General features: G+C 42.6%; 1 protein-coding gene across 4 annotated transcripts in view; it reads left to right on the plus strand.

Annotated features, from left to right (window-relative positions):
- LOC115075369 (nuclear receptor ROR-alpha-like) overlaps positions 1 to 19,282 on the plus strand; it is a 131,780-nt gene that overhangs the window by 21,206 nt on the left and 91,292 nt on the right. The window lies entirely within an intron of this gene.

Here is a 19,282-nt window from a genome sequence, read left to right on the forward strand (position 1 = left end):
TTCCGTTGTTGAAATGCTCACTAGCCATTCACATTGTGTGAATTATAAATCCATAAGAGAAAGTGAACCAGATTTTGAGACTTATAGTCAGTCAGTGAAAGAGTTTCCGGATCATGTACATGCTCAAATATTTTGTTACTATTTGTATATTGTAAGAAAAATGTTGTCAGCCATGAGGTTTTTCTTTTTACTCTTGTTAAGAGGTGTTACAACTCTTTTCTAATTTATAATTATTACTAACATTAAATATAAAACACAATTATAGTTAAGAGTTTATTATATACTTTGTTCTGGTCATATGGTAAGTATCTCCTTCTGTATAAAACTACTGTACTCAAATAAGCAATAGATTAGTGTAATAATCCTATTTTGTTGAAAGAACATCTACTTAGCCACGCTCTTCATTATGCATGTATTTAAATTGAAATAATAACACAATATTCCCCTCCTCCGTTCAAAGGGCATAGTAAAGTGTTTGATTAGAAATGAGCAAATTAGTGACCTTCATAATAGGCTTCATCACTATGGGGTCAATTTTAAAAGGGCTGCATGCTTAAAAAACCGGGGGTTATGCGTGTGGCTGGGCCTTGTGCGCTCTGTGCGCTCTTTAGAATGGGCCCGGCCACACACATAACCCCTATTACGCGCAGAAGAGCGGGGCTCTGCAAAAGGGGTAGTCTGGGGGGGGGGGGGGGGGGCGTGGTCTGGGTGGGGCGGGTGGCAGGCCGGGACAGCGCCATTAGCCGCTGTCCCGGCTGACACCCAGAGTTTACGTCTGCTCCCGAGGAGCAGTAAGTATGAAAATAAAAAACAAGGGGATAGGCAGGTTTAGTTTAGTTTAGGGGTCAGGGAGGAGAAGGGAAAAGGGAGGAAGGGAAGATAGGGCTGAAGGAAAGTTCCCTCCCACTCCGCTCCTTAATTGGAGCGGACTGGGAGGGGACTGGGTAAAGGCCCAATCACGTCGCTGTATGTACTTTTGAAAATCCCCCCTCCCCCCCCGCTTGCGTGAGTCGTGGGCCCCCTGCACATCTGCACATGCGCGCACAGATGTTAAAATCCGCCTCGCATGTGCGCGCAGATATCATATTTTATAACAAGCACGCGCCGACACTTGCGTGTTATAAAATGATCGTGTCCATGTGTGCGCACATGGATGTGCGCGCACTCGTTTCAAAATCTACCTTTATATGTCTCAACATAAATTTTTCATTCTGCTTTATCTCTGATCATTTGGGTTTATAGGGCAAAATATGCTACACATTTTTTTCAAGAAAGAATTTCTTTTGCAGATAGTTCAGCGTGATATTTAATTCAAAAATATCCTGAAAAAACTGGAAAAAATAACTTAGCTCATTCTCATCACACTGATCACTGCCATGATACAAATCAATAGTCTGCCATATAAGCCTGACACAGGTCTGTGTTTCAGACAATGACATCTTTCAGATTTTGGTCACTGCGTTAAATTCTCATTGTCTTTTTTTTTTTTTTTTTAATTCTTTATTTATCAGTTTCATTATTTATACATCCATCAAATTATATAATTGAAATATCAATAAATGATAAACATATGGTACATATAAGAAAAAGAAAATCTATTGACTATCAATCAAATGGAGGGGTTTTAGCTCTAAACAATGGGAGAATTTCTCAAGTAATCTATTCCTAGAACACAATTAGCATATCCTAAACCTTCTAATTCTCATCTTAACTGGTAGCTGGGGTAGATGAGGGCTGTCTAATCTGATTTAAGAAATTCTTTAATTGGTCGGGGACAAAAAAGATAAAAACATCATCCTGTCTTTTGATTATACATTTACAGGGATACCGTAACTGAAATGATAAACCTAATGATATCGCGTCTTGACGGAATGCCAAAAAGGCTTTCCGTCTCACCTGAGTAGAATAGGCTAGATCTGGGAAAACCTTAATTTGTTTTTGTTGATAAGAAATTGGAAATTTATTAAAGTATTTTTTCATCAATATTTTAACATCGGCAGTAGAATGAAGAGAAACCAACAAAGTTCCCCAACTTATTACGTTGTTTGAGGAGTCCTCCAAAAAATTTGTAAGGTCCCCCTGAAACAACTCCGTTTCTGGTAAATCCCTTCTCACTGGAAGAAAAAAACAATTATTTATCGCAGGAGTCTGTTCCAGGGAAAAACCAAATTGCTCAACAAGCATTTTTTCCAGAGTTATCAAGGGTTCTTCTCCAACAACTCTCGGGAAATTAAAAAATCTTAAATTTAATTTTTTGGAACTATTTTCCAACATTTCTATACGCCTTGTCAAGGCCTCTCTATCTTTTACCACTGCCATATTAAAATCCAAAAATTTCTTTTCTTGATTTTCCAGATGTACCACCCTATCATTGGTTTCCTTAAACTGTGATTGAATTTTTTGAAAATCTTGTTCATTTTTATTATAAACCATATCTATCTTCCCTTCCAATGTCTTAATATTAGTAGACATAGCTGCCATCATTTCCCACAGTATTTCCAGAGTCACCGTAGCAGGGCGAGTCACTCCTCCTGCTGTTTGGACATTTGGCACCGTATTTTCTCCTCCATTTACTGGAGTTACCAGGGGAGAACTCTGCGTAACACTTTCCCCAGCTGGACTCAAAGTGTGGGTTTGAATATTCCCCACTCTGGGTCGTAGCTCTCCATCAGCATTCCCACTAACCAATGATCCCAAAGTGGTCTCTAACGCCCTGTGTATTGGCGGTAGCCCTGTGTTAGGGCTAAGGGATGCCTCCTCTGCAAGATCAAGGAGTCCTCCCTGACCCCTTGATTCATCAAAATCCTCAGTGTCCCTTACTCTTAGTATAGGTGAGAGCATATAGTTGGTTATTTCTTGTTGAATACTTGGCAGAGTCGGTAGCGTGGGAAACACTCTGACTCTGCCTTTGCGTTTCGGAGGCATATTAACCAATAGTAACAAAACCAACTAAGTCTCTATATATGCCAAACAAACTATTACCGAACTGTTGACCCAAGGAGAGGAGTATTGGAAAGAGGATCTTACTTGGTCCGGAGACTCCGGCGATTCCGGCGAAGTCCGGCAAAGTCCTTCGTCTGCGCACGCCCCTTTAGCGTGCGCGGCTTCAGCGCGCGCTGGCTCTGCTGCACGCCGCAGTAGGGTTGATTTTAAAGCCGCTTCCGGGTCCGCCCCCTTTGACGACGTCAGAGGCTGCTCTCGGGTCCAGCTGGTCGGGGAACAGGTCTGCTTCACAGCCAGCGGGTGTTGGTGGCAAAACGCTGCTTTCCCAATCCTCCTCTCTCTTTCCCTCCCTCATTGTCTTTTTTAAATATCCATTATGGCATTCCGTAATGGATGTTTAAGTAAACAGAGTCAAAGAGATTTTAAAATTTATGGCTGTAATAAAAAGTACATATTTATTCTAAAAAATCTGAGAAATAAAATGTATTTCAACAAAAAGGGCCAGGAAACTCTAGCTATTAGCTTTGCTTTAATTTGTCAGTAGCACCATTTCAGTATTAGAGCCATATCACAGTGTGTATAAGGATCAAAACCTAAAAATAAGCATATTCTGATTTATAATAGCAATAATCTCTTCTGAATTAAAGGCCTAAGGGAAAATGAGCTCCTCTGGGCAGGGGTACTAACCACAAGTAAATGACTGGCCTGTTGGGAATTGTTAAAGTAGTCACTGCTTACTGTACTAATTTGTTTTTGCTTTGCTATGGTTTCTTTTAATATCAATGAAGTCTGCTGCAGAGCATATGGATTTTCTTTCTCTTCATCTTTCCTCTGCAGCAGTTAATGACACTGATCATTATACTTCAAGTTATTGTAAAGTATAAGTACTTTCGAACAGAATTAAGGCTTACTTTTTAAATTATAAATACTTGTATTGATGCTCTTAAAACAATGTCAACAATGCCCTAGAATTCATTTATATGAATAGAAAAAAATTGGTGAAAATGTATGCCTTTTCTCCCTCTCCCTTTCCCCCACCCCATGCTTCTGATTTATATCAGTGAGCAGCTGTATGGGACTGGGAGCATGTGCAAGTACTGTGTCCCTGTGCTGAGACTGTTCCTTCTGCTATTCTGAATTCAGTGGCCCTATGGGAGAGGCCTGTGGAGGAGAAGGTTCTGTTCCGTGGCTAGCAGGATCTGCTTCCTTTCTTTTTTTGTCTCCTTTAGGATGCTTTCTATGTGCTCCCCTCCCACCTTAAGAACCTCTACAATAAAGTGCTTAACTATGGTTCTATAGCACTTTAGAACATTAAAAAGAAGGAACAAAATAAAAAAATAACTTAAGAGTTATTATCACCATAGTTTTGTACAGAGTCTCTTTCTCTACTCCTGGGCTAGCTTTGGTTCCTTCTGCATCTCGTCAGACTACAGCAGAAGAATCAACAAAGAGCAAAGGCAAGGGATTTGACAGGCTATAACAAAAGTAAGAAAGGAAATACCTTTATATAAATAGTTTTTTTTATCTCCCTAGGACAATTGCATGGTGCTATATGGTGGCCTTATAATCATACAACAGTGCTGTTTTACATTCAGCCTTTTTCTCTATTTATAGACTAGTGGACTTAGACCTCACTTAAATCTCTAAGAAACCTTTATATATATTTCTGGTGCTGTTTATTTTATTTGAAGAAACTGAGGATATAGTATCTTATAAAAAATGACGGAAGAGACAATACAAATATTCAAATATATAGCAGGCTTCGGTAAAGTATTAGAAAGTAGCTTTTTCTAAAGAATGAAAAGTTTAAGGAGCACAGGGTCATTATATGAAACTGAAGGGAGAGTGACTTTAAAAGACAATGAGAAAATACTTTGCCACTGGAACAGATCCAGTGGAGGTTACAAGAGCCCAAACAGTATCAGAATTCAAGCATGCATAGGATAGACAGAAAGGGATCTTGGAAAAAGATGAAGGTATCGCTGATAGCAGAATTTTATTGTGCAGGATTTACTTTGAGGAATTTCAGTTTCTTTTAATAAGATTTATTACAAAGGGAGGCTATTGTGCATTCAAGAAGAAAGTGACATTGGCAGAATATAATTTTCATTTTTTCCTGTTAGACTAAGTATCACATATGGAATTTCCCTCCTTCACAACTGATGGAGACAGAGGACACACCTCTTTTATGACCTTTATCTAGGCTATAAGGAAGGTGTGAGTCTGATACAATTCAGTAGTCTCTGTCTCCGGCAACTGTGGACACATGAAGAGGATGTTAAGTCCCAGAGCCTGGGTACAGCCCCAGCCTCACTGAGTCTTTGTTGCTCCTAAGGATTGATTTTTTTAGTGGGAAGTATTTCTCCTAGGGCCTGCCCTGCTTGAGCTCTGGGTGGTTATCTCTTACCCCTAGGGGTCTGTGGAGCTCCCAGAGAATGGTTCTTGGATCTCGCAGGAAGCTTGCAGCCCTTAAATTAAAAAAAAAAATGGGCCATGAAGACTGCTGTCTCATGCTTTCTTACTCCTCCCCCATCCCTCTTTTCTCTGCTTGCTGGAGGCTCTAAAAAAATGCTAAAAAATAATATGTAGCAATTGATTACTGTTCCTGCATTTGTTGGAAGGATAACAGTTTTCCTTCATTGTCTGTGACATGTTGGACCTGCGTAATCCCTTTTCTTGTCCATTCTTGGAATATTTTCACCTGATCCCCCATGATAAAATCTAAGTTGCCTCTCAGAGGGATAAATGAGGATGTCAAAGATTTTATCCCATGCATCTTTAAAATCCACTTCCAACCTATCACAAGGGGCATACCAACCAGCTCTTCTACAATAAGAACATAAGAAAATGCCATACTGGGTCAGACCAAGGGTCCATCAAGCCCAGCATCCTGTTTCCAATAGTGGCCAATCCAGGCCATAAGAACCTGGCAAGTACCCAAAAACTAAGTCTATTCCATGTTACCATTGCTAATGGCAGTGGCTATTCTCTAAGGGGCAGATTTTAAATACTTGCGCGATTGTGTACTTTTGTTCGCACACCAGGCGCGAACAAAAGTACGCTGGATTTTATAAGTTACGCACGTAGCTTATAAAATTCGGGGTCGGCGCGCGCAAGGGGGTGCACATTTGTGCAACCTGCGCGCGCCGAGCCCAGCGCGGCCTGCCTGTTCCCTCCGAGGCCGCTCCAATTTCGGAGCGGCCTCGGAGGGAACTTTTCTTCACCCTCCCCCCACCTTCCCCTCCCTAACCCACCCCCCCTCTAACTTTGCGCACATCGGCTGGCAGCCCTGCTCCGTCCTCCGGTCCCGGGGGCTGGTCCGGAGGCCTCGACCACGCCCCTGGGCCGGCACCACGCCCCCGGGCCCGCCCCCGAAATGCCACAGCACGCCCCCGGACACGCCCCTCCCTCCCCTTTTCGAAAGCCCCGGGACTTGCGCGCGTCCCGGGGCTTTACGCGCGCTGGCGGCCTATGCAAAATAGGTGCGCCGGCGCGCGGGGGCCTTTTAAAATCCGCCCCTAAGTGAACTTAATAGCAGGTAATGGACTTCTCCTCCAAGAACTTATCCAATCCTTTTTTAAACACAGCTATACTAACTGCACTAACCACATCCTCTGGCAACAAACTCCAGAGTTTAATTGTGCGTTGAGTAAAAAAGTACTTTCTCCGATTAGTTTTAAATGTGCCCCATGCTAACTTCATGGAGTGCCCCCTAGTCTTTCTACTATCAGAAAGAGTAAATAACCGATTCACATCTACTCGTTCTAGACCTCTCATGATTTTAAACATCTCTATCATATCCCCCCTCAGCCGTCTCTTCTCCAAGCTGAAAAGTTGTAACCTCTTTAGTCTTTCCTCATAGGGGAGCTGTTCCATTCCCCTTATCATTTTGGTAGCCCTTCTCTGTACCTTCTCCATCGCAATTATATCTTTTTTGAGATGCAGTGACCAGAATTGTACACAGTATTCAAGGTGCGGTCTCACCATGGAGCGATACAGAGGCATTATGACATTTTCCATTTTATTCACCATTCCCTTTCTAATAATTCCCAACATTCTGTTTGCTTTTTTGACTGCCGCAGCACACTGAACCGACGATTTCAATGTGTTATCCACTATGACATCTAGATCTCTTTCTTGGGTTGTAGCACCTAATATGGAACCCAACATTGTGTAATTATAGCATGGGTTATTTTTCCCTATATGCATCACCTTGCACTTGTCCACATTAAATTTCATCTGCCATTTGGATGTCCAATTTTCCAGTCTCACAAGGTCTTCCTGCAATTTATCACAATCTGCTTGTGATTTAACTACTCTGTACAATTTTGTGTCATCTGGAAATTTGATTCTCACTCGTCGTATTTCTTTCCAGATCATTTATAAATATATTTAAAAGTAAGGGTCCCAATACAGATCCCTGAGGCACTCCACTGTCCACTCCCTTCCACTGAGAAAATTGTCCAAAAAGATGATTTATTTTGTGCATGTAGTACCCATCCTAACGATAATGGCCCTACCATAGCTGTCTCAAGATGAATATATACAGAGGAATTAAGGAGCCAATCCCATTAGACAAGCCATATTATGGAGTCTCAAATTAGGTATCACCAATTGGGTATCCAGAGTTCCAACTTTGTTTTAGCCAACTCGGGGCTTAACGTTTTTCCAATTAAATTTAGAGTGTAACACATCAAATTTCTTTAAATCCGTTGCAGAAGCTGAAGGGGCAAGCTCTGCAAAACATATAGCCATTTCGGATAAAGTATTACTTTGAAAGATTTATCCATCCCATTAGTGACAATGGTAGCTGTTGCCATTGCCTGAACCTAGTTTTAGTGAACTGTAGCAAGAGAACCAAATTGGTACTATATAGCTCATCCAAAGAATTGGTCAGCCTTATGTTTAGATAAAGAAAGGAGTCTTTTACCAATTTAAACTCAAATGTGTCCTCCCAGTTCTCTCTAAGCTGCTCAGGATGAGCTAAAACTTCAAACCTATCCATGTTAAGTTTATAGCCTGAGAACACACCAAACCACCTAAAAGCTCATAATAATTGCAGCAATGAGACCTGTGGATCTGTGATATAAATCAACAAGTAATCAGCAAATGCCGTAATTTTGAAAGTTTGGGTTCCCAGGGTTATCCCCTGAATATACTGCAGCAAGGGATTGATGAACAGGAGTGGGGATGTGATCATCCCTGTCTCGTGCCTCTTATAGAGGGGGAACTCCCCTGATCTCTGTCCATTATTTACTACTGTTGCCTTTGTATCCTTATATAATAGCTGAAATACTTTAAAGAAGGTGCTATCCATACCCATTGCCTTCAATACATATAGAACAAGTACTCCCACTTCACCCTTTCGAAGGCCTTTTCAGCATCAAAATTGATCATGAGGGATGGAGGTCCCATTCTTCTGTTCACTTCCTCGCTGCCAATATATTGTGCATGTTAGTAGTCTCATACAGTTTGGGGTAGATTTTAAAAGGTGCGCGCAGGAGTAGATTTGTTCGCGCAACCCAGCGCGAACAAATCTACGCCTGGTTTTATAACATGCGCGCGCTGCCGTGAGCATGTTATAAAATACAGGGTCGGCGCGCGCAAGGCTGCGCAAAATGGGCAGCCTGCGTGCGCCGAGCCGTGCAGCCATTCTCTGTTCCCTCCAAGGCCGCTCCAAAATCGGAGCAGCCTCTGAGGGAACTTTCCACCTTCCCCTCCCTTCCCCTATCTAACCCACCCCCCAGCCCTAACTAATTTCCCCCCCCTACCTTTATTTTACAAGTTACGCCGGCCTGAGGCAGGCGTAACTTGTGCGCGCCGGCCAACTGCTGGCGCGCCATGTTCCAGTCCGGGGGCTGGTCTAGAGGCCGCGGCCACGCCCCTGGAACGCCCCTGGGCCGGAACCATGCCCACGGCCCCACCCCCAGAACGCCCCCAACACGCCCCCGACATCTACACAGGAAAACCCCGGGATGTACGTGCGTACTGGGGTTTGCAAGGGGCAGCTTTTCGGGGGTTATGCGCATATCTTACACGCGGAACCCTTTGAAAATCTGCCCCTATATGAACAAACCCTATTTGTCTCTTTGAAATATAACCAGGCAGGAGAAGTGCCAATCAATCTGCCCACAATTTATTGAAAAGTTTAACCTCCAAATTTATCAGATATAGTGGGCGGTAAGACCCCGGCAATGTGAAATCTTTTTTTCTGTTAGCTGCCAATGGGAACTATCCTTGCTGAATCAATGCCTCAAAATAAGTGGATAAGAGGGCCACTATGTTGTCCACCATCAGTTTATAAAACTCCACACAATAGCCATCTGGACTAGGAACCTTGCAAGCCTGAGCCCTTCGAATTTCCCACTCTACCCCCTCCTGCATAATTAGGGCATTCAACTTCTTCAGATGAGCTACCTTGAAATGAGGTTTATTTATTTATTTATTTATTTTAAGTTTTTCTATACCGGCATTCGCGATGAGTATCGCATCATGTCGGTTTACAATTAACAAGTGAAGAGGTAACAAGAGGTCATAAATAACAATAAATAACAAAAATTAAAAAAGGTAGTAGTAAAGTAACAATATACAAGTGAAAGTTAAGGGTTGCAGTTACAATAAAACAGGGTAGTAATAACTTGGAACAGAGAAAAGAAGCTGGGGTTTTTAACTAGATACATATGATACATATATGCATATCAATGCATTTGAGGTAATTGAATCTGCTGTAGGAACCTATTATACTTCTCCATATCCACTCCCCAGACTATATAAAGAGCTCTGTGGAACTCCTCCATAATTGCTAAAATGTCCTGACTTGAGTTACACAACGCCCCCCACTGATTTTTAAATTCTGCAGTTGGTTTCAAACCCAAATGTCCTCTAATCAGATTGACCAACATTTTTCTCATCTTGTCTCCATATTGATAAAGTCTTTGCTCATCCACTTTTTTTTATTTTTTCCAATAAAAAATTGAGAGCCAATTGGTTGCTAGAAAGTGTGCATGTGTTGTATTTGTTTTGTGCTGCGCCATATAATATTGTCCCTATGAAGTTGTTTCTCTAATCTAAGTAGCTCCTTATTTATGTCTTTTCTCCTTCTAACTGAATAGGTAATAATTTCTCCTCATACCTTTGTGGTCTTCTAAAATAATATGTGGTCATTGATGTGTTGTTTATTTGTTTCTACAAAGAAATCCCACTTCTGCTGCATGAATGGTAAAAACTGTTTATACCGCATTAGAAAAATGGGGAATCACCAATTTTGCTGTCTCAGCGGGTCCCAGCCCCATGCTATAGATATCCATGTAGGGGCAAGGTCAGATATTGCAGTCTGACCTATGCCCGCTCCCTGTATCTAACAAAATGACCCCGGAGGAACCAGATTGTAATCAATTCTGGAAAATGTAGAATAGGCACGAGACAAATGTGTATAATCTCTATCTGTGGGATTTAACACCCTCCAAGCATCTAACAATTGTAAGGAATCTAGTAAAAAGGATGTTGCATTTGGTGGTCCTCAGGCTGCCCCCTGCGAGCCGCTGCACTTATCTCCCCCGGCCAGGCCAGATCTGCTGCTACCCAATGCAGCAAATGCCGTCAGCTAGCCATGCGACAAGACGCTGCTCCTCAACACAGTGAGACCCACCAGCAGGATGGCGCCCCTAAGTGTGCATGTGCACCACCTTCTGCCATTTAAAGGGACCATGGCAGGAAAGTCCCTGCATCCCCTAATGATGCCATTAGCACAGCCCTATATAAGGACAGCTCCCCTGAAGCAAATCACCTCAGCAACAGGTCCAGCTACTTCCTAATAGTGCGTGTTGCTTTCCTGCGTTCCAGTTTTCAGTCTTTGTCCAGCTTATGTTCTGTCTTTTTTCCAGTCTGTTCTATCCATGTAGCCTGCTTGTGCTTGTCCCTGCCCTTTCACTCTGCCTATCAGTCCCTCTTTCCTCCCTCGGATGGATACCTGGTTTTGACTTCAGCTTGGGTCTTGGATGTGCCTGACCACTGCCTGGACCACGGATATGCCTGCCTCTGACCCTAGCTATTACAGACCTTCTGTTCTGCCATCAGCAGAGACCCCATCTGCCAGCCCTGAGACCCAAAGGCTCAACCTGAAGGGAACATAGGCTGGTATAGGTGAAGGATATAGGTGAAGGACTTGACAGGTCGATCTGCCAACGATGGGAACCTGCAAGGCTCCTCCCTGCAGGTAGAGTCAATCCTGCTTCAGCTCAAGGGTCCAGATGCAACAAAGGAATCCCCATCCTATGCAAAAAGTCTTCCTGCCTTTGCCCAACTGTGGCATCCCTTGCCAGTTGATGGACGCAATTGAAGTCCTCTCCCAAATGTACCACTGCTGGATCGTAGTGAACTAATTTACTGACAATATTCAAGAAAAACCCTGATTATTAGTGTTTGGGGCATACACATTGCATAATATAATAAATTGGCCATACAACTTTGCCTCTATAATCAAAAAGCAAGCTTATGGATTTTTGGTTACTTTTTGGACCTCAGTTGGAAGTACCTTATAAATTAAAATTGCTTCACTGGCTTTCTTGGTGGTAGCTAAATCATACCATAGTTGACCCACCTACCCATCCACCATGCTTGGATTCTAAGTGTGTCTCCTGTAAAATTACAATACCAGAGTTATTACGATTCAATGTGCTTAATATTTTCTGTCTTCTAACTGGTGAATTATTAACATGTACATTCCAGGAAAGAAGTTTTGTGGTAGCTGAGCTTATGTCACATAATCCAAGATAGTTGGCCCACATGCAAGCTGAATTATATCCTGTAGTGTACAAAGGGGAGCCCTCAGCCTAAACTGTCCTCCCACCTGAATGCAAACCTTTCTTTCCCACAAGCTCCAAAAAATGTGCCCATAATCCCTTTCCCAGCTATACCTCCACCCTTGCTTAGTTCCCCATCACTGACTCCGTCCACTCTCCCTTTCCCACTTTCCTCTCCCTTTTCTATTCTTTTGAACCCATAGTCTTCCCCTACTCTCCTTTGGGTTTAGATCACTCTCAGCGCTACCCCCACAGCCCTATCATCCATTCGCTTTGCCTGTATTAAACTATATACTAAATTAACATGTATCCAAGCATAATGCTATAACATACAAGTAGACCTTGAAACTCTCAAATTAAAATGATACAATAGTGGATCATGCTGAAATGTATAACCTTGCATACATTCTGTACAGCAACAGTATCTCACTTTCAATGGATATAAATTCCTACTGCTGCATCAAAGCTTTCATGCTAGTCACAGCCCCTTGGGCAGTCGATGCAACTTAAAACTGTTCTCTAATAAAATCATATGGCTGCGCCATGACTGATATGCTGCATAGTTACTTTCTCCTTTGTCACTTCAGAAAAAACAATACAGAATAAAAAATAAAATATGAAGTCAGTTGTACCCACAACATACAAACAGAAGGTCCAAAAAGTCAAAACTGCATCCAGCTGGAAACATCTCTGGACAAGGGCAATGAAAGTAAAGAAACAACAGTAACCAAATCCCTGGACAAAGACATCTCAGTCTTCTCTCTGAAGTGCGTGCTATGCGGGAGTTGCTCTATGACATTGCTGAAGCAGAAAAACTGATCAATCTTTGAGCAACATTTCCCGACCTGTTTAAAGAACCGGTAGCTACTATCACAATTGATCACCAGTTCCCATTTTCACTTCCAGAGAACCACAAAGCATTTGGCTCTGCTGCTGCTGTAAACCACTGGGTCTCACCCTCGTGTGTCACCGAGAGCTTGGCCGAGTAAGTCAATCTGCAACGAATCTGTAGCTTATGCGGTTTAGAGCAGATTAGGGCAAATTCTTTCCGCTGCACAGATACCTTCACAAGTAATCTTCAAAAAACAATGTTTCCTAGTGTTGGAGTCATTTTTTGATATGTATATAGAGAGTAGGCTGTATGGATTCAGAGTTCTCACCCAGACACAGACTAGTTTGAAGGCTTCAGGCCAACCTCGGAGTGAACTCCTATTTACTATTTTGCACAGTGAAATGCTTATGAACAGGCAAGATTCTGTTTGTTTTAGTTATTACAATAGGTCTATGATGAGAATTAATTTATACTAAAGCCTGAAAGTGAAGGCCACACAGCTGCGCCTGAGATTGATAAGAACTCAGAGGGAGGGAACATCACTGCTTTCCCAAACATTTTAGTGTATTAGGAGTAATAACAACTAGGGAGAGGGAGGGTGCGCTCTGGACATGATAGCATAGGCTGATCCTTTAGAAACATGTAAGCTTTTTATATATACGTAGCATTTGTTATTAACTACCATTACTTCTTCTGTATGATCTAATTTTATTTATTCTATCCTCCTATTGTTCAAATAAACTTACTCCTAAGTACCTGGAACTGTGATGTACTGAATCAAAGTTTGTGTAGGGAATAAGCACCTGGGTTCAAAACCCCCAGGTATAGTCCCAGTAATTGTGTAGGGAATAAACTCCTGGTTCAAACCCCCAGGTATAATCCCAGTATTTGTGCATGTTTACATTGGGTAAGCCACCGAGGTAGTCCTGTGTGCATGCAGGCAAATAAGCCCCTCAGGTAGCTCCCAGTGTAGACCTCAGTGAGATTAGCCTCCCAGGTCAGAGCTCCTGGACAGAATGCCAGTGTGCACAATCTGAACCTGGAACACCTAGTTGTTGTGTGTCAGCTGTTTGCTGCCCCTTATAGCTCTGAATATCGCAGCTTTATGGGCAAAATCAATATCCGCACGATCAACATTTGCAGCCTACTTGCTGTTTCCCGCTGTAGGCCCAGTTGATGGGCCCGCTTGACCCTCAAGGTATCTTTCAGTTCAGTAAGGCCCAATTCTTGTGGAAACCATGTTTCCATGAATTCCTGCATTTCAGCATCCAGTAGCATCTCCATTAGGCTGATGAAGCAAAGGTTATTCCTGCGCGCCCTATTCTCAGCATCCTCCCCTCTCTTCTCCAATTTACTCAATGCTAATTGCACCAACTGGAGAGCCGCCTCTTGCGTTTTCTGATCATCCTGCATACCAGAGACTCTCCTGTCTACTTCCTCTGTATGATGGTTAAAGGTGTCAAATTTGCACATGATCTCTGCTTGCTGATCACACATTTTGTTGAATTTTGAATCAAGGGCCTGCATTATTGTCAAGGTGAACTCCACTACCATCATAGCTCCCAAGTCTGATTCTACTACCAAGCTTCCATCTTGTCATTAGGCTTCATCTTTTCTTTTTCGGCTGCTCTGGACATTGTACTGTGAGAAGCTTTGATTCTTACATGTCTTTAAGATAGTTAAAGCCAGGTGATTCTCAGGGCTATAGAGGTTGGTGGAAGCAGATGCAAGGAGACAGCACCCAGAGCCTGGCAGAAACGCAGCCCACCTGCCTCATAGCATCACATGACCCCCCCCCCCCCCCCATTGATTTGTTTTAAATGTGCTAGTTGCTAACCTTATGGTGTGCTGCCTAGTCCTTGTATTATCTGAAAGAGTAGACAAGGACTTTACATTAACCTGCTCTATCATGATTTTGTAGACCTTCATCATATCTCCCCTCAGCCTTGTCTTCCTCCTGCTCCAGCAAGGAGTAGATTTTGTAACTCCCATACTTGATGACTGGTCTAGCAGGAAGAAAAAATATGATTAAATTATTCTTACCTGTTAATTTTCTTTCCTTGAATTCTGCTAAACTAGTCCTGAACTCACCCAGGAACACAGGGTTAGGTGGGATCAAGAATGAGACACATTTCCTATCTACCTAAAGGTGCTTGTTCTCTCTTTCGATGCTTGTATCATTTGTTCGCTCAGAACAGTCTTGTGATCCCTATGATGTTTTTATTGATGATAAGGGGGGAATTGGTCACAATGCTCTGGCAGTAGGCTACTGGATTGGATTAGAATCATACCTCCCTTATAGCCCAGTGAGGACATAAGAGTTGTATCCTTTGTCTTCATCAGCTGTAGAGGAGGGAAATCCCATACACGATGACTGATCTAGCAGGACTTGAGGAATGAAAATTATCAGGAAAGAATAATTTAACCTTTTACTCACTTATTAAATAATAGAATACATTTAAAAATAGTGAGAGATACCTACTGTACACAAAAAGCAAAAAAATTGCCAGAACTACCCAAAACAGTAAACTCTTTCTGCTAGCATTTTCTATTTTCAAAGGAATTAACTTACGGACACAGTTGGAGAGAAACTAAAAGGTTAAATGCATACTGGATCTTTAGTTAGCAAGAATATAAATCTGTTTCTTAGTGCTATCATAAAAAAAAGAAAGAACTCTAATCTTTTTGTTATAATCCACTTGGGAACCAATTACCTGGCTGTAAATGAAGTCAGGATAGCATAGAGAGCATTCCAGAATTTAGGACGTGATCTTAGGTACCTGACAAAGAGTATAGCTTTTTCAGAGGTATTTCCTCTTTATGGCAAGGGAGAGGAAAGAATATGTCAACAAATGACAACAAATCTTTATGAGAGAACATAAATAAAAATAAGAGGAAAAGTTTACAGGGATGGTTCTCCAAAGAGGTTGTTGGAAAAATAAAGGCACAAAGATTGGCATTCAGAAAATAAAAAGATTCTCAAAAGCAAACAAAAAAATGGGAAGAATAGAAAAGCTGAAAGAGAAAGGAAGAAGTCAGGTTAGCAACAAAAGCAGAAAAAAATAACTAAAGAAATAAATAAAGGTGACATTTTTCAGATATGTTGGAAAAAGGAGGAAGACTATGTACAATTGGAATAGTAAGACTGAAAGGTGACAAGGAGCAATATGTGTAGAGAGATGAGAACAAGACAGAAATGGATTGGGCTTCCATTATCTTTGAGGGAAGAAAGAGACCTTCTGAGATTTCAAAAACTACTAAAAGCCTGGTTAATGAGCAATGCCTTTGAGTGCTGAGTTATTCTTTTCCTGAAGGATTGGATTTTTGTTAATTTTAGATTACTCATTTATATGTTTGTATTAATGTGTTAATTTTATATCATTGATTTGTATTCATGTGATTTGTTATGTCTGATTTATGTTGTACATCACTTAGGAAGATTTGTTTAGCAATTAAATGATTTTTAAATAAATAAATGCTAAACAATTATTTCTGTTCGATATTCAATGAAGAAGACTTTGGGCATGGAAAACAGATTGTTAGCCAGAATACATATGGGAGTGGGGTGAATTTGACACCGTTTAAGGAAGAGTATCTGTGTGGAGCTACCAAAACTGAAAGTGGACAAAGGTATGGAGCTAGAGGGGATACATCCTAGAACATTAAAGGAACTTGGAGAGATTCTGCATGGTCACTGAAAGAGCTATTCAATAGATCTTTGGAGATGGGAATGGTTCCATGCGACTTGAGAAGGATGGATATAGTCCCTCTTCATGAAAGCAGTAGTAGAGAGTAAGTTGGAAACTTCAGGTTGGTCAGTCTTACCTTGGTGATGGGAAAATTAATGGATACTCTCCTGATGGAAAATATAGTGAACTATCCACAATACATTGGGTTGAAGGATTCAAAGCAGCTTGGTTTTACCAGACGCCAGTCATGTCAAATGAACCTGATTGACTTCTTCATTTGGGTGACATGGAAATTATATCAAGGACATGCATTGGATATGATTTACTTAGATTTCAGCAAAGTACTGTCCCAAATAGCAGCCTGGGGGTGGGTTCTAAGGTGAAGGACTGGATTAAAAACTGGTTGAGTAATAAATGACAGAAGGTGGTAGAAAAATGAATTTCACACTGAGGAGAGAGCGATGATTTGTGAAGAGCCTCATTGATCAATCTTGGGGCTGGCTCTGTTCATTGTTCTTATGAGCAATGTTGCAGATGTTGTGATTCCGCCCGGCATCACCTTCTTTTTTCCTGCTCCAGCAGCCCAGAGGCTGCCCCTGCTCTTGTCCATAGCTGGAGCCGGGCTGTGATACCGTAAGCAGCCAGGAGGCCGCCGACTTGCCTTGTACGCGGCAGGAGCCACGCCTCTGCCTTCCCCAGTGGCAGGGAGCTGCGCTGAGGCTCCCTGCAGCATCAGGAGCCGCGCCTCCCTCTTCCTGCTGCCAGGAGGCGACCACCAATGTTCCTGTGTGGCTTGGAGGGCACCAACCTTACCTGGGACCTCCGTGGGAGGAAGGCCTGCATCCTGAGGCTGCCTCTTGTTCTTTTTCAGCGGCAGGAGGCCGCCTGTGTCTTTGGGGCCTGTCCTGAGGCCTACTTCCAGCTTCTGCTTCAGCTCCTGCTCTCTGCATTGCAGCAGGGCCACTGTCCAGGGTCCTGCTTCCTCCTAGGGGGCGAGGCCGGCTCTCTCTTTAGCATTTAAAACTACAGCGAGGGAGTGGTGCTTCACCGATGTCATCATTGCATCCACCTCTTCTCCAGTATAAAAAGCTTCAGTCTTCATTCCAGCATTGCCTTTGCAAGGAGTAAATCCTCCCTAGGACTCCATGTCTGTTTTCCTCCTAGGCACTCTGTTCCATGTGGGATCCTGAGTCTTCGTCCAGATGTTCTTCATTCTTTGGTCTCTCATCTTTGTCTTTGTTCCAGATGTTCTCCTGATGTCTTCTGCTTCCCTGATGTTCCTGTCTCCAAGTTGTTCCAGATGTCTTCAGCTCCGTTCTGACCTGTCACTCGTGGTCCGCGACCAGCCCGGCTGGGCTGGTAGGGCACATAGTGGCCCAGTGGTCCGCGACTACCCCAACTGGGGCGTGTAGGGCGCTGGTGGGCCTATCCATCAGATGCCGCTGAGGAGTCATCTCGCCTATCCGAGTTCCGTCTTGGATCAGCGTCCTCAACGCTTGAGCCTTCATCATCCTTCACATTTGAGCTTTGTCGTCCTCCACATTTGAGCTTTGTTGTCCTCCACGTCTGAGCCTTCGTTGTCCTCCACGTCTGAGCCTTCGTTGTCCTCAACGTATGAGCCTTCAGCTATCTCCAAGCCAAGTTTGCCTTTGTCCTCGAATGAACTCTGTTTCGTCAGTCCAATATGTGGTCCATGCCTGGCCTTGGTTGGCTGTGGAGGGTACCCTTCGGTACTGACTTTAATCTTCATCTACCTCATTGCTTGAGTCTTCGTTTACCCTGCAATGCCCTGTTGTCTTCGTCTATCTTGTCATGCCTGATGTCTTCGTCTGCCTTGTCCTCTGTCCGGCCTGCTGCTTCCTGCTGCTCCCTAGCGGTGGTCCGAAAGAGCTTGGAATGGTCAGAGGACCATTCAGAGACCACCATTGCATTGGTGGTCTCAAGGAAGCATGCAGGTCCGGTCGAGGCTCAGGGTAAGGACGTTTGACCACAAGGGCACACATCTCATCCCATGCTGGAGAGCCCCCCTTGGTGCTCTCTCCCATCTGCAGCGCAACAGTAGAAGGGTTACATTTAAATTTATTAAAATGTTTGACTCGCCTAATGCTAAAAAATAGGTCTAGGCAATGAACAAGAATACATACATAAAACTTACAATAAAAATAGAAAGAGAACTAAAACAATATAAAATAAAAGTATAATAAATTATATTTAAAATAATAAAAAACAAATTAAAATTAACAGATAAGAATAAAAATCATAATACATTAAAAATACACTGCATTAAACAGAAAGAAGGGAAGGTCTGTCTTTTTGCAGATGACATTCATCTTCAACAAAGTGGACATACCTGAATGAGCAGCCAAAATGAGAAGTGACTTAAGAAAGCTTGAAGGCTGGTAGCGTGCTTGGCAGTTGAGATTCAATGCACAAAATTGCAAAGTTGTGCATTTGGGGGTGTAACAATCCAAAGGAGCTTTATGAGATGGTGGAAGAGAAGCTGATGTGCATCAACCAGGAGAGGGACCTAGGAGTGATAGTGTATGATGATCTCAAAGTAGCAAAAAGTGTGACAAGACAATGTCTAGAGAAAAGAATGCTGGGATACATAGAGAAGAGGGATAAACAACAGTAAAAAGGAAATGATAATTCCCCTGTACAGGTCATTGACGAGGCCTCATCTGAAATACTGTGTTCCATTCTGGAAACCACACCTCAGAAAGGATAGGGAGAAAGGTTAGAGGCAGTCCAGAGAAAAGCAAGTAAAATGGCGTGGAGCCTGCATCTGAAACCATATGACATGAGTAGCTAAAAATGACCCTAGAAGAGAGACGGAGGATATAATATAGACTTTTAAATACCTGAATGGTCTTTGTAATGTATAGGAGGCAAAACGTTTTCAATGGAAAGGAAGTTCTGGAATTAGAGGGCATGATATGAGGCTCCAGCATTAAAATATATTTTTTCATAGAAAGGGTAGTAGATACCTGGAATAGTACCACCCAGTGTAGGTGGTG

Source organism: Rhinatrema bivittatum, chromosome 13, assembly GCF_901001135.1.
Source record: "Rhinatrema bivittatum chromosome 13, aRhiBiv1.1, whole genome shotgun sequence".
In the NCBI taxonomy this organism is placed as follows: Eukaryota; Metazoa; Chordata; class Amphibia; order Gymnophiona; family Rhinatrematidae; genus Rhinatrema; species Rhinatrema bivittatum.